At 40.0% G+C, this 13,181-nt stretch overlaps 1 long non-coding RNA gene across 2 annotated transcripts in view; it reads right to left on the minus strand.

Moving 5' to 3' along the window:
* LOC144240468 (uncharacterized) overlaps positions 1-12,801 on the minus strand; it is a 15,479-nt gene extending 2,678 nt beyond the window's left edge. Inside the window, exons 1-2 of one of the 2 annotated variants that reach the window (XR_013337733.1) lie at positions 12,739-12,801; positions 1,821-1,867 (exon numbers count right to left, since the gene is read on the minus strand). This is a non-coding gene — a long non-coding RNA (uncharacterized LOC144240468). The remainder of the gene's footprint in view (positions 1-1,820; positions 1,868-12,738) is intronic. The other variant, XR_013337732.1, reaches the window with a different exon arrangement.
* Between the last annotated feature and the right edge of the window lie 380 nt (positions 12,802-13,181).

Raw genomic sequence — 13,181 nt, forward strand, 5'->3', positions numbered from 1 at the left:
GTGTACTTTTGGGTACACTTATGAGTTCTCGATTCTGTTCCATTGGTCTATGTGTCTGTTTTTGTGCCAAAACCATACTGTCTTGATGATGACAGCTTTGTAGTAGAGGCTAAAGTCTGGGATGGTGATCCCTCCTGTTTTGGTTTTATTTTTCAGTATTACTTTGGCTATTTGGGGGTCTTTTGTGGTTCCATACAAATTTTAGGATAGTTTGTTCTAGTTTTGAGAAGTATGCTGGTGCAATTTTGATTGGAATTGCATTGAATGTGTAGAGTGCTTTGGGTAGTAATGACATTTTAACTATATTTATTCTTCCTATCCATGAGCATGGAATGTTTTTCCATTTCTTTGTTTCTTCTTCAATTTCTTTTATAAGTTTTCTATAGTTTCCATCTTACAGATCTCTTGTATCCTTGGTTAGGTTTATTCCTGGGTATTTTATGGTTTTTTGTGCAATTGTGAATGGGATCATTTTCTTGATTTCTCTTTCTTTTGCTTCATTATTGGTGTATAAAAATGCAACCGATTTCTGTACATTGATTTTGTACCCTGCAACTTGGCTGAATTCTTGGATCAGTTCCAGTAGGCTTCTGGTGGAGTCTGTCGGGTTTTCTATGTAGAGTATCATGTCGTCTGCGAAGAGTGAAAGTTTGACTTCCTCTTGGGGCAGAACACTCTTGACTAACAAGAATGTTAGAATTACATTTTCAGGGGTGTTTGAAACTGCAGTGATGGTGCATATTTAGCCTCAGTTTGGTGACCTGGCCTGGCATCAGTGACTCTACCTTGGGCCTGTGGCTTTCTTAACAACCCCAATGAAGCAGGCTGTGCATCTGTTTTGGTCCCTGCTGGGAGTGTATTGCTTGGCACACTGCTGTCCCTCCAGAAATACTGAGTGAATACAATGCAGTAGAAACTTTTCACAAAGGAGGCGAGGGCAATGATGCCGAATGCTTTAAGAAGCCAAAGTGAATGAGGAATTTCTCAGTTTGTTTTCCACCATAAAGTTCTTTCATGGCACAAACGCTAGTACATTGACCACGTAAACTGATTTTGGCTGATGTGCTTTGAGGATCTACTGAGTACTCGGAAGCCCATCATCACATTTGCTTCTTAGGAATGCCCCTGAGGGGTATAGTATTATTATCATTCTTATTTTGCAGATGCTGATGAAGAAATAAAGGCTCAAAAAAAGCTAGGTAACTTTTCCAGAGTCACAAAGCTAGAAGAGTCAAGGATGTTCTGATTAAACGTGTCGCTCTATTACCTTTCCCCACGGTTAATCACATCTAGAAGGTTGTCAGGTGGTTGGTGGTCAAGACACGTATTTACTGAGTGCTCACTGAGCCAAGCACTCAGTGTACTGTAGGAAATGTGACCCAAGAAAGCCAGTCCCTTTCTGAGCTGACTGAAGTGAAGGAAGGCAGAAAATTAGAAACCACCTCAAATGCTGAGCCTTGCAAAGAATAAAACTCAGGAACCCCGCCTTGGCTGGGGTGGCGGCGCCGAAGTGAAAGACATCACAGACTTCGTTTTGCTCTGAAAATGAAGTTTCAGGGCCCTGCCCTTAGTTGCTGTTGGCAGCAGCCAGACATTTTCAAGCTTGTTTTGTTCTGTGGGAGGGTTCAGTTACTGTACAGGTGGGTTCAATAGATCTGTGGGTAGCAAGACCAATCTCCACCCAGACCAGCTCAAACCGGTTTCAATGTTTTCACAGCCAGGGAAATACACACTCTGTGAAGGGTGCCTTTAAATACACTCAGTTTGAAGGAAGAATTAGAGTTAGGCCCTGGGTGTAGAAGTGATACTGGATCTCTCACCTCTTCTGCCGGTGTTACTTGAAGCAAGGGAAGGCCATCTCTCACATCTGTGTGAGGAAAAAGCTGCTGTTTGACTCGATGCAAATCTTGAAAAACAGACGCCTGTCTACATTCCTCTCTTTCCCCAAACTGACACATAGAAAAAGTTGACAGGAAAGTACTAACAAGACACAATTGCAAAAGTTAACACTAACACCGGAAGGAATTCATCCCTGTGAAAATAAAAAATAAGAGAACAAGTTTCTTTGTTATTTGTCCCTTGGTTCAGAGTGTTTGTGTATTGCACATACTTAATAGATGAATCGTATGTCTGACGATACAGAAATCATAGTCCACACCATTGTGACAGACATTTAGTAGGCCAGAGATGTTAGAGTGTCAGTGGAGAATCGCCGTCCATTCATTTGCTGATTTAGTGAATGTTGAATAAACAGTTATTGAATAAACAGTGCCTACTCCATGCCCAAGGGAAGGGAATGGGCAAAATTCCTGCCCTCGTGATGGCCCAGATAAATAGAGTAGAGAAGGGACATGGGGAATATAGGAGGGGGCTGTTAGTAGTTTTTGATAGAGTGGTCATGGCAGTGGCATTGGAGCAGACATCTGAGGGAGTTTTGTAGTAAGCCATGCAGAAACCCAGGAAGAACCTTCCAGACAGAGAGACTGCATGCCAAAGCATGACATGAAAGCTTGGCGCTTTCGAAGAAGAGCAAAGAGGTCAGGGTGGCTTGCATAATGAGGGAAGCAAGAGATAACTGGGTTCAGCTCATGTAAGGGTTTCATAGGCCATTGTAAAGACTTCAGTTTTTACTCTGGGTCAGAGGGGAAGGTGTAGGAGAATTCCGATTTGAGGGTATTAATGCCCATGATACTTAACCTTCACACAGCATTTACTAGATGCTGGACACTGTTCTAAGTACTTTATGTATATCAATTCATTTATTTCCTATTTCAACCTTATAGGTTTCATTCTCATTTATACAGATGATGGAACTATGACAAAAAAATTAAGTAACTTGTCCTAAGTCACACAACTGTTATGTAATAGAACCATAATTCAAACCTAGGCAGTTTGGCTATTGCCCATGTCCTCTTTTCCAGACCACACAGTGAGACTACATTTGCTGACTGCCTCTGCAGTTAGGTTGTGGCCATGTGACTGAGTCATGGCCAGTGGAATGTGAGCAGAAGTGAAGGGTGCTACCTCCAGCTTGCACTTGCAGTCCTTCATCCCCTTACCTCATCTTCCTGCTGAATATAGAGAGCTTCAAGGTTTTAATGGAAGGTAGAGCCACAAGATGAAAGGATCCTGAGTTTAAAAAAATTTTTTTTAGTGTTTATTTATTTTTGAGACATGTTGGGGGGCGGTGCAGAGAGAGAGAGGGAGACACAGAATTCGAAGCAGGTGCCAGGCTGTGCTGAGCTGTCAGCACAGAGCCCAATGCAGGGCTTGAACTCACCAACTGTGAGGTCATGACCTGAGCTGAAGTCAGACACTTAACCAACTGAGCCACACAGGCACCCTGAGCCTAGGTTTTTAAATCACCACATGGAAGCCCTCCTGTAGACCAGTAACTGTCCCTTAAAATTCACAGTAAACTTCTATTGTGTAAGCCAACAAGAATTATCATTCAGGTCATTGTTTTAAAAGTCTTGAATTTAGGGACACCTAAATTGGACCCTCTGTCTCCCTCTCTTTCTGCCTTTCCCCCACTCATCCTCTCCTTTTCAAAAATGAATAACCATTAAATAAAATAAATAAATAATAATAACATAAATAAATAATAATAAAATAATAAAAAACAAAAGTCTTGAGTTTAGGGTTGAAGGTGGCATGACCCTCACAGTATATTAAGGGAGACAGGCTTGTGAATGATGGCAATACAGTTGTCTAATACAGGCAGTCAGAGAGAAGTCTGCTGCTCAGAGAAAGGAGTTCTAAACACTATCTAAACACCTCTACCTGGTGACATCTGACTAGGGCAATGAAGGGTGCATAGGAGTTTGGAGTGAGAAAGTATGGGGAATAGTGGTGGGGTCAGTTCAGTGACATCTTGTGCAAAGGCATGAAACGGAGGAGGAGTCTGGGAAGGATGAGATGTCCTATCACCCAGTTTATCTCATTTTGCTCATTCCTGCTTTCCATCCTCCTGAGCCCTGTGACCTGAGGAGGCATCATACCCCAGTGGTTAGTTATGTTAAACATTCTTTTATTCTGAGACTTGCCAAAATGGTAAGAACTATTTATTCAAGACTGTTGTGATGGGTGTCAAGAAAAGAGAAAAGAGGAGAGATGGGTAACTCCAAATACAGCAAAAGCAGCTGGGGATTGACAGCCAATGAGAAGACTGAAGAGGTTAGTGCATGGAAAAGTGCTAAGACATTATGAGATGCCTGCTAAAGACAGGCCAGGCTGACGAGATATTGGGTGGTGGGGGGTGAGGAATTTCATCAGATTCCAAGGGGGATTAGATATCAAGGGGGCAGATTCTCTAAACTGACTTAGTAAGGTTCTTGTTACAACTAGACACAGCAAGGTGAGGGTGAGGACAAGGTCGAGGCCTAGTGGAGGAGAGGGTTCAGAGGAGTTTGAAGTTTGGTTAAGGAGAGCGTCTTTAGGGGCGCCGGGGCGGCTCAGTTGGCTAAGCATCAGACTTCAGCTCAGGTCATGATCTCACGGTTCGTGGGTTTGAGCCCCACATTGGGCTCTGTGCTGACAGTTCAGAGCCTAGAGCCTGCTTCCGATTCTGTGTCTCCTTCTCTCTCTGCCCCTCCCTGCCTCCAGTTCTGTCTCTCTGTCTCAAAAATAAATAAACATTAAAAAAAAAAAAGGAGAGCGTCTTTATCAGGTACTTGGGCTCTTGAACAGGAATGCCTGGATCTGGATTTTTCATACTGCCTCATCTTGAGCTAGTTGCTTGATCTCTCTGTTCCAGTTAAATGGAGATGATAATATCTGTTTCATAGGGATACTGTGAGAAATAAGTGGGTTAAATATACAAAGCACTTAGAATGGGGCCTGGCACATGGCAGGCACTCAATAAATTTTAGCTGCTGAAGCTGATTTTGCTTCTTAAAATTGTTATTAATTTCTTGGACTATAAAAGAAGCATTCAGAAAGCAGAAAAAGTTGGCAATCAAAAAGAATGAAATCCTGCCATTTGCAACTACATGGATGGAACTAGAGGATATTACGCTAAGTAATATCACTCAGTTAGAGAAAGACAAATATCACGTGACTTCACTCATATGAGGACCTTAAGATACAAAACAGATGAACATAAGGGAAGGGAAGCAAAAATAATATAAAAACAGGCAGGAGGACAAAAACAGAAGAGACTTTTAAATACGGAGAACACACCCCTTACTGAAGGGGTTGTGGGGATGGGGGATGGGCTAAATGGGTAAGGGGCATTAAGGAATCTACTCCTGAAATCATTGTTGCACCATGTGCTAACTTGGATGTAAATTTAAAAAATAAATTAAATTAAAATTAAAAAAAGAAAAGAAAGTGAAGTTTGGTCTTTATTTAAAGTCCTTATTTAAGTCTCAACTGGGCCATGAACTTGGGTTATTCAAGGGAACTTACTGGGCCTATATTGAATCTTTGGTTTCCCCTTTAAAAAAAAAAAAGTTTATTCTGAGAGAGAGAGAGAAAGTGTGAGCAGAGAGAGAGGGAGAGAGAGAATCCCAAGTAGGCTCCCAGCTGTCAGCACAGAGCCTGACTCAATCTCACGAACTGTGAGATGATGATGACCTGAGCCAAAGTCAAGAGTCAGAAGTCCAACCAACTGAGCCACCCAGGCGCCCCTGGTTTTATCATTTAAAAAAAATTTTTTTTTATGTTTTATTTATTTCTAGGAGAGAGAGAGAGAGAGAGACAGTGCGAGCAGGGGAGGGTCAGAGAGAGAGGGAGTCACAGACTGAAACAGGCTCCAGGCTCTGAGCTGGCAGTCAGCACAGAGCCCGACGCGGGGCTCGAACCCACGAACCGCAAGATCATGACCTAAGCAAAAGTTGAACGCTTAACCGACTAAGCCACCCAGGCGCCCCTGGTTTTATCATTTTTAAGTGAGATCATTGACTGTAAAAACTCATGCCCCCTCCCCGCAAGGTTCCTGTGAGAGTCACTTTTATAAAGTGGTAAAGCTCTATTTAACAGGAAAGGGTTATAAAAGGTACCACACCTACCCTTGTTTCCCTCCCTGCCCAGCCTTCATCCCACAGGCTTGTCAGCAACCTCTCAACAGCATCCTCCTTCCTTCACCTTCTGGACGGGGCTGGAATCTACGTTGATACTCTCTGTACTAGGCCTCACTCCAGGGCCCTACCTGCATGTAGCTGCTGCCTACCTACCTGTCACTCACAACCCAATCTAACTTTGATCCCCGTCCTCATATGTTAAAATTCTGAGCAACTCAGAGTGAAGGTGTAGGCAGGAAGAATGAAGGGTCAACAGAAACAGAAAGACAAGACATAGCTTTCTTGACATAAGAAAAATCATTTAGGCCCCCAGCCATCTTGTGAAAGACTATAAGAGCAAATAAGAGATCATCTATCTTATCAGGGACCAAAAATCAGTGGTAAAATTCTCAATGTTGGTTCAAAGTAAAGATTGGGCTGACACACATTCTTAAGCCCTCTCTGTAGGACCTAAACCCATTTGAAAACTCAGATACTAGACCAACTAAAACCAGAGAAACGATGATGCTGGCCCCTCCAGACCCTCGTGACTCCATCACCCTAAGATGACTTCTGCCCCAATTCCGTGCTGAATTCCCCACTGCTCAAGCCCTTTCATGAATATGTATGTGCCCTTAGCTTGAAACTTCCTTAATTTTGTTGTTCAGGGAGACACTGCTTTGGGAAATATTCCCAGTATCTCCTTTACTTGTTACAAATAAAATCCTTTCTTTCCCTATTCTTTGACTTGGTTGTGTCTTTCAGCTCAGCATCCACCAAGAGGTGGGCCAGTTTGGGGTAACAGACGTGCCCCCAGGTAGCATTGCAAGATAAGATACAGGAAGCCTCATTAAATGAATTTCAGGTAAATAATGAATACATTTTTAGCACAAGTATGTCCGAAGTTACATAAGACATACTTATACTAAAGAATATTTTACTCTTTACCTGAAACCTAAATTTAACTGGATGGCCTATGTTTTTATTTGCTAAATCTGGCAAATTTATACCCAAAAGTAGGGCAGATAAAAATACATAGGACAAGGGGCACCTGGGTGGCTCAGTCGGTTAGGTGTCCAACTCTTGGTTTCAGTTCAGGTCATGATCTCACAGTGTGTGAGATCTAGCCCTGCATTGGGCTCTGTGCTGACAATGAGGAGCCTTCTTGGGATTCTCTCTCTCTCTCTCTCTCTCTCTCTCTCTGCCCCTCCCTTGTTCTCTCTTGCTCTCTCTCTCAAGAATAAAGAAATAAATAACAACTTTAAAAAATACATAGGAGGAAATGGAATTGGGAAGATAAGTAGAATGAGGGAATGAGAAAACTGTGTGAAAATTTCCTAACCCATTACTCTCCTCATTTTAAAAAATCCAAAGCCTATGGCCCACTGTGGTGCAAATTTCTCTGAGCTACTCTGAAGAAAAGGATAAGGAAGACATAAACTCTTTCCACTACATTGTCCAGAGTGGTCTTTTGAGAGTGAAAATGTGATTATGTCCCTGCTTTAATCACTTTTGATTTTTCAAGGGTCTGCAATCTATGGCCTCCAGGCAAAATCCATTTACCTTCCTGTTTTTGTAAATTAAGTTTTATCAGAACACAGCCATGCTCATTCATTTATGATTGTGTCTGCTTTTGTGTTACATTGGCAGAGTCGAGTGGCTACAACAGAGATTGCCTAGCCTGCAGAGCCTAAGTATTAACTATCTGGCATTTATTTTTTTAAAACACCCAAATGTCCTTCTTTTTTTTCTTTTTTCCTAGTGAAATCCTGCCCTAAATGTGTGATTGCTCTCTGCTTACACCTTAGAATCCCGGCTTCTCTGTGCTTCCATAGTCTTTACACCTCTTTGGCACTTAAGGAAAAAACATATGTAATTACAGGCTTGGTATCAGTCCTCTCTATTAGCAGTGGTTTCCTTGGATTCCAGGATCATATTTTGTTTTCCTTTGTAGCTCCCTGAGCTCCTGGCATAGGGCAAGTGTATAGTCAGTATTTGTTGAATGAATAGGAAAGATAGCTACAATGGGAAGAGTCCGGGTGTTAGATCCAGAAGGACCTATTTTAAGGTTCAATTTCTTCCCCTTTTTAAAAGTTTATTTATTTTATTTTTGAGAGAGAGAGGCAGAGAAGAGAGAAAGACAGAGAATCCCAAGCAGGCTCTGCACTAATAGTGGGGCTCAAACTCACAAACCATGAGATCATGACCTGAGCCAAAATCAAGAGTCAGTCAGATGCTCAACTGACTGAGCCATCCAGGCGCCCCCAATCTCCTTTTCTTATTAACTGTCTATTTATTTAACATTGATTGAGCAAGTTACTTAACTGAGTCTTAGTTCTCTCAACTGTAAAATGGGGATAGTGATATTTAGTGAGGCTTCAATGAGACAATTCATATAAAGCACATGGTATATTATTTTCTCCCTTCCTCCTCCCCCCTTTGAATGAGGGAAGAGAGTAGAGAGAAGAAAGAGAAGCAGTGGTTTCTAAAGAAGGGGTAGGTAGAGGAAGTAATAAGGAGACCAAATGGACTATCTCTCTGCCTGTGGCTGTTTCTCTCTGAGCGTGGGGACAAGATTGGGTACAGATATATCTGTGCTATGCTCTGGGGATAGTCCCCACTGCACCACAAACCAAAGCTCCATCTGGACAGAACCACAAATAGACACAAAACCTCAAGTAAAGATAGTGATAAAGATGCTCAACAAGTGCCACGGTCTCCACAGCTGGTTCTGATGACCCTTCTCCAATTGGGGCATCTCACAGGCTGGGGCTTTCAAGTCCATGCTGTGCATAAGGAGAGTTCTGCCCTACTTTGCACCTGGTCTTCAAATCATTTAGATAGCACTATCTCCCCACCTCCTCAAATTAGGAAGTTAGCTCTTGAAGCAGTGAGTCAAAGAATAAATCACAAGGGAAATTAGAAAATATTTTGAAAGAAATGAAAAGAAAAACACAACATACCAAAACCTGTGGGATGCAGCAAAACGCAGCTAAGAGGTAAGTTGTACAGTGAAAAATGCCTTTATTTAAAAAAAGAAAAAAGATTTCAAATCAATAACCTAACCTTACACTTCAAGAAACTAGAAAAAGAACAAACTAAAGCAAAGTTACCAAAAGGAAGGAATAATAAAGATTAGAGCAGAATAAACAAAATAGAGAATAGAAAAACAATAGAAAAAAATTAATAAAATTAAGAGTTGTTAATTCTTCAGTAAAATTCACAAACCCTTAACTAGAATAATAAAAAAAGAAAGAAGAATCAAATAACAAAAATCAGAAACAAAAGAGGAGACATTACAATTGATACCACAGAAATAAAAAGGATCATGCGACCAAGACTACTATCAACAATTATATGCTAACAAATTTGAGAACTTAAAAGAAATGGATAATTTTCTGCCAACATACAACCTACCAAAACTGAGTCATGAAGAGTTCAAAAATCTGAATAAATCTGTAATTAGTAAGGGGATTGAATCAGTAATCAAAAACCTCCCAACAAAGAAAAACCCAGGACTAAATGGCTTCATTGTAGTATTCTACCAAATATTTGAAGAAGAATTAACACCACTCTTTCTCAAAATCTTCTCAAAAATTAAAGAAAAGAGAATGAATCCAAATTCATTTTATGAATCCAACATTACCCTGAGACTAAAATCAGACAAAAATACTAAAAGAAAGGCCAATATCTTTGATGAATACTGATATAGAAATCTTCAACAAAATACAGTAAAAACTTGGATTGTGAGTAACTTGTGCTGTGAGTGTTCCACAAGATGAGCAGCATTTCTTAAATAAAATTTTTAAGTGTATTTAATTTTGAGAGAAAGAGAGAGAGGGAGCAAGAGAGAGAGTAAGAGCGAGAGTACGAGCGGGGAAGGGGCAGAGAGAGGGGAACAGAGGATCTGAAGTGGGCTCTGTGCTGACAGAGACAGCCTGATGCAGGGCTCAAACCCAAGGATTGCAAGATCATGACCTGAGCCAAAGACAGATGCTTAACCAACTGAACTATCCAGGGCCCTGAGCAAACATTTCTAATAAATTTCAACTTGATAAATGAGCAATGTCTTGCAATACAAGTAGCATGTGATGCTGAATGACAGATAATCACAACTGAGTCAATGGTTCTTGAAATTTGCTTTGATATATTAGTATTTTGGATTACAAGGATGTCCCCAGAATGAATTATGCTTGCAAACCAAGGTTTTACTGTAGAAGCAAACTGAATTCAGTAACACATTAAAAGGATTATACACTATGATCAAGGGGAATTTATCTCTGGAATTCAAGGATGGGTTAACACACAAAAATTAATGTAGGTAAAATACTATATTAGCAGAATGAAGGAAAAAAACCTCACATATTCACCTCAACTGATGCAGAAAAATACCTGACAAAATGCAGTACTCTTTCATTTACTCAATAAATTAAGATTAAAAGGAAATTACCTGAACATAATGAAGACTATATGTGAAAAGTCCATAGCTAACATTATACTCAATGGTGAAAAACTGAAAGCTTTCAGGAACAAGGCAAAGATGTCCACTCTCACCACTTCTATTCAACACAGTACTGTATGTCAGAGCAATTAGGCAAGAGAAAGAAATTAAAGGCATTCAGACTGGAAAGGAAGAAGTAAAATTATCCTTATTCAAGATGACATAATCTTTTATGTAGAAAATCATAAAGACACCACCAAAAAAACTGTTAGATCTGAGAAACCAAGTCAGCAAAGTCAGAGGTTACAAAGTTTACATGCAAAAATCAGTTGCATTTCTATATACTAACAAAGGACATTAAGAAAATGATGCCATTTATGATAGCATCAAAAGTAATAAAATACTTAGAAATAAACTTAATCAAAGAATCAAAAGACTAAACATTGCTAAAAGAAATTTAAAAAGACACAAATAAATGGGAAAATATCCTATGTTCATGGATCAGAAGACAATATTGTTGAAATGTTAATACTACTCAACGTGATCCACAGATTCAATGCAATCCCTATAAAAATCTCAATGACATTTTTTTCTGGAGAAATAGGAAAATCTCTCCTAAAATTCATATGGAATCCCAAAGCACCCTGAATAGCTGAGACAATCTTGAAAAAGAAAAAATAAAGCTGTAGGCCTTGTACTTTCTGACTTCAAAACATATTATAAATGTACAGTAAGCAAAACAGTATGGGACTGCCATAAACACAAAGATATAGACCAATAGAATCAAATAAAGAGCCGAGAAACAAACTGTCACTTATGTAGTTAACTTATCTTCAACACAAGTGTCAAGACATCATAATGGGGAAAGGATAATTTCTTCAATAAATGGTTCTGGGAAAACTGGATAGCCACATGCAAAAAAAAAAAAAAAAAAAAAAAAAAAAAAGTTGGGCCCTTACCTTAAACCATATGCAAATATTAATTCAAAAATTAACTCAAAATATAAGACCTGAAACTATAATACTCCTGGAAGAAAACATGTCATACATTACAACATTGTGTTCTGGAATGATTTTTGGATAAGATGCCAAAGCACAGTCAATAAAAGTAAAAATAGGCAAATGTGAATATATCAAATTTCAAAACTTCTATGCAGCAAAAGAGACAATCAACAGAGTAAAAAGGCAATATATAGAACTAGGAGAAAATATTTACAAATCATATATCTGAGAAAGGGGTAATATCCATGATATATTCCTACAACTCAACAACAAAAACCAAGCAACCAATTCAAAAATGGACAAAGGACCTAAATAGACATTTCTCCAAAAAGGCAGATAGATGGTCAACAAATGTATCAAACGATGCTCAACATCATTAATCATGCGGGAAATACAAATATAGACCACAATGAGATATCACTTCACATCTAATAGGATGTCTAAATATCAAGAAAATAGAAAATAGTGAGGATGTGGAGAAATTGGAACTCTTGCATATTATTGGTAGGAATGTAAATTGGTGCAACCATTCTGGAAAACAGCATGGAGTTTCCTTAAACATTTAAAAATAGAATTACCATATGATCCAACAATCCCACTTCTGAGTATGTATAGATTTTTTTAAAAACCCTGAAAGCAGGATCTCAAAGAGATATTTGCACATCCATGTTCATTGTAGATTATTCACAATAGCCAAGAAGTGGAAGCAACCTAGATGTCCTTTGATGGAAGAATACATTAAAATAGATGTGGCCTATACATAAAGTGAAATATTTTTTAGTGAAATATTTTCCTTAAAAAATAAGGAAATGCTGTCATATGATACAATGTGGATGAACATTGGAGACATTATGTTGAGTGAAATAAGCTAGTCACAAAAAGACAAATGCTGGGTGATGCCACTTATATGAGGTGTCCAATGTGGTCAAATTCATAAAGATGCAAAAAATGAAGGTTGCTAATGGCTGGGGGAGAAAGGAATGCGGGGTTATTATTTGATGGGCACAGAGTTTCAGTTTGGGCAGATGGAAAATGTCCTAGAGATGTATAGTGATGCCTGCTGCACAACAATGTGAACTTAATGCCACTGAACTGTACAACTGAAAATGATGAAGACGGTGAACTTTATGCTATATATATCTTACCACACACACACACACACACACACACACACAGATTCCTGAACGCCGTCTCCAGAGATCCCGATTCTGTAAACCCCAGGGCCCAGGAATCTGCATTTTGAGCAAGCAACTGAGTTGATGTGGTTCCACATACAAGGAAATAAACTACTCACAATCTGGGAATGCTGCCTGGAGGGCTTTTGGCAAGCTGCCCTGTGGAGCTCCGGGTGACTGAGAGACCAGCGCTCAGTTTTTACTGTGCTGATAACTTGTGGTTGACACCACCTGTGCGCAAGGCGTTGTGCTAGAATATGGGTGGGGACACAGAATCCCGGTTTTAAACTCAGGGGAGATTGACAAACCAAGTACAGACCAAGAAGNCACACACACACACACACACACACACAGATTCCTGAACGCCATCTCCAGAGATCCCGATTCTGTAAACCCCAGGGCCCAGGAATCTGCATTTTGAGCAAGCAACTGAGTTGATGTGGTTCGGGACAAACAAGTGGTTCCACATACAAGGAAATAAACTACTCACAATCTGGGAATGCTGCCTGGAGGGCTTTTGGCAAGCTGCCCTGTGGAGCTCCGGGTGACTGAGAGACCAGCG

Source organism: Crocuta crocuta, unplaced genomic scaffold (assembly GCF_008692635.1).
Source record: "Crocuta crocuta isolate KB4526 unplaced genomic scaffold, BGI_CrCroc_1.0 scaffold237, whole genome shotgun sequence".
NCBI classification, from domain to species: Eukaryota; Metazoa; Chordata; class Mammalia; order Carnivora; family Hyaenidae; genus Crocuta; species Crocuta crocuta.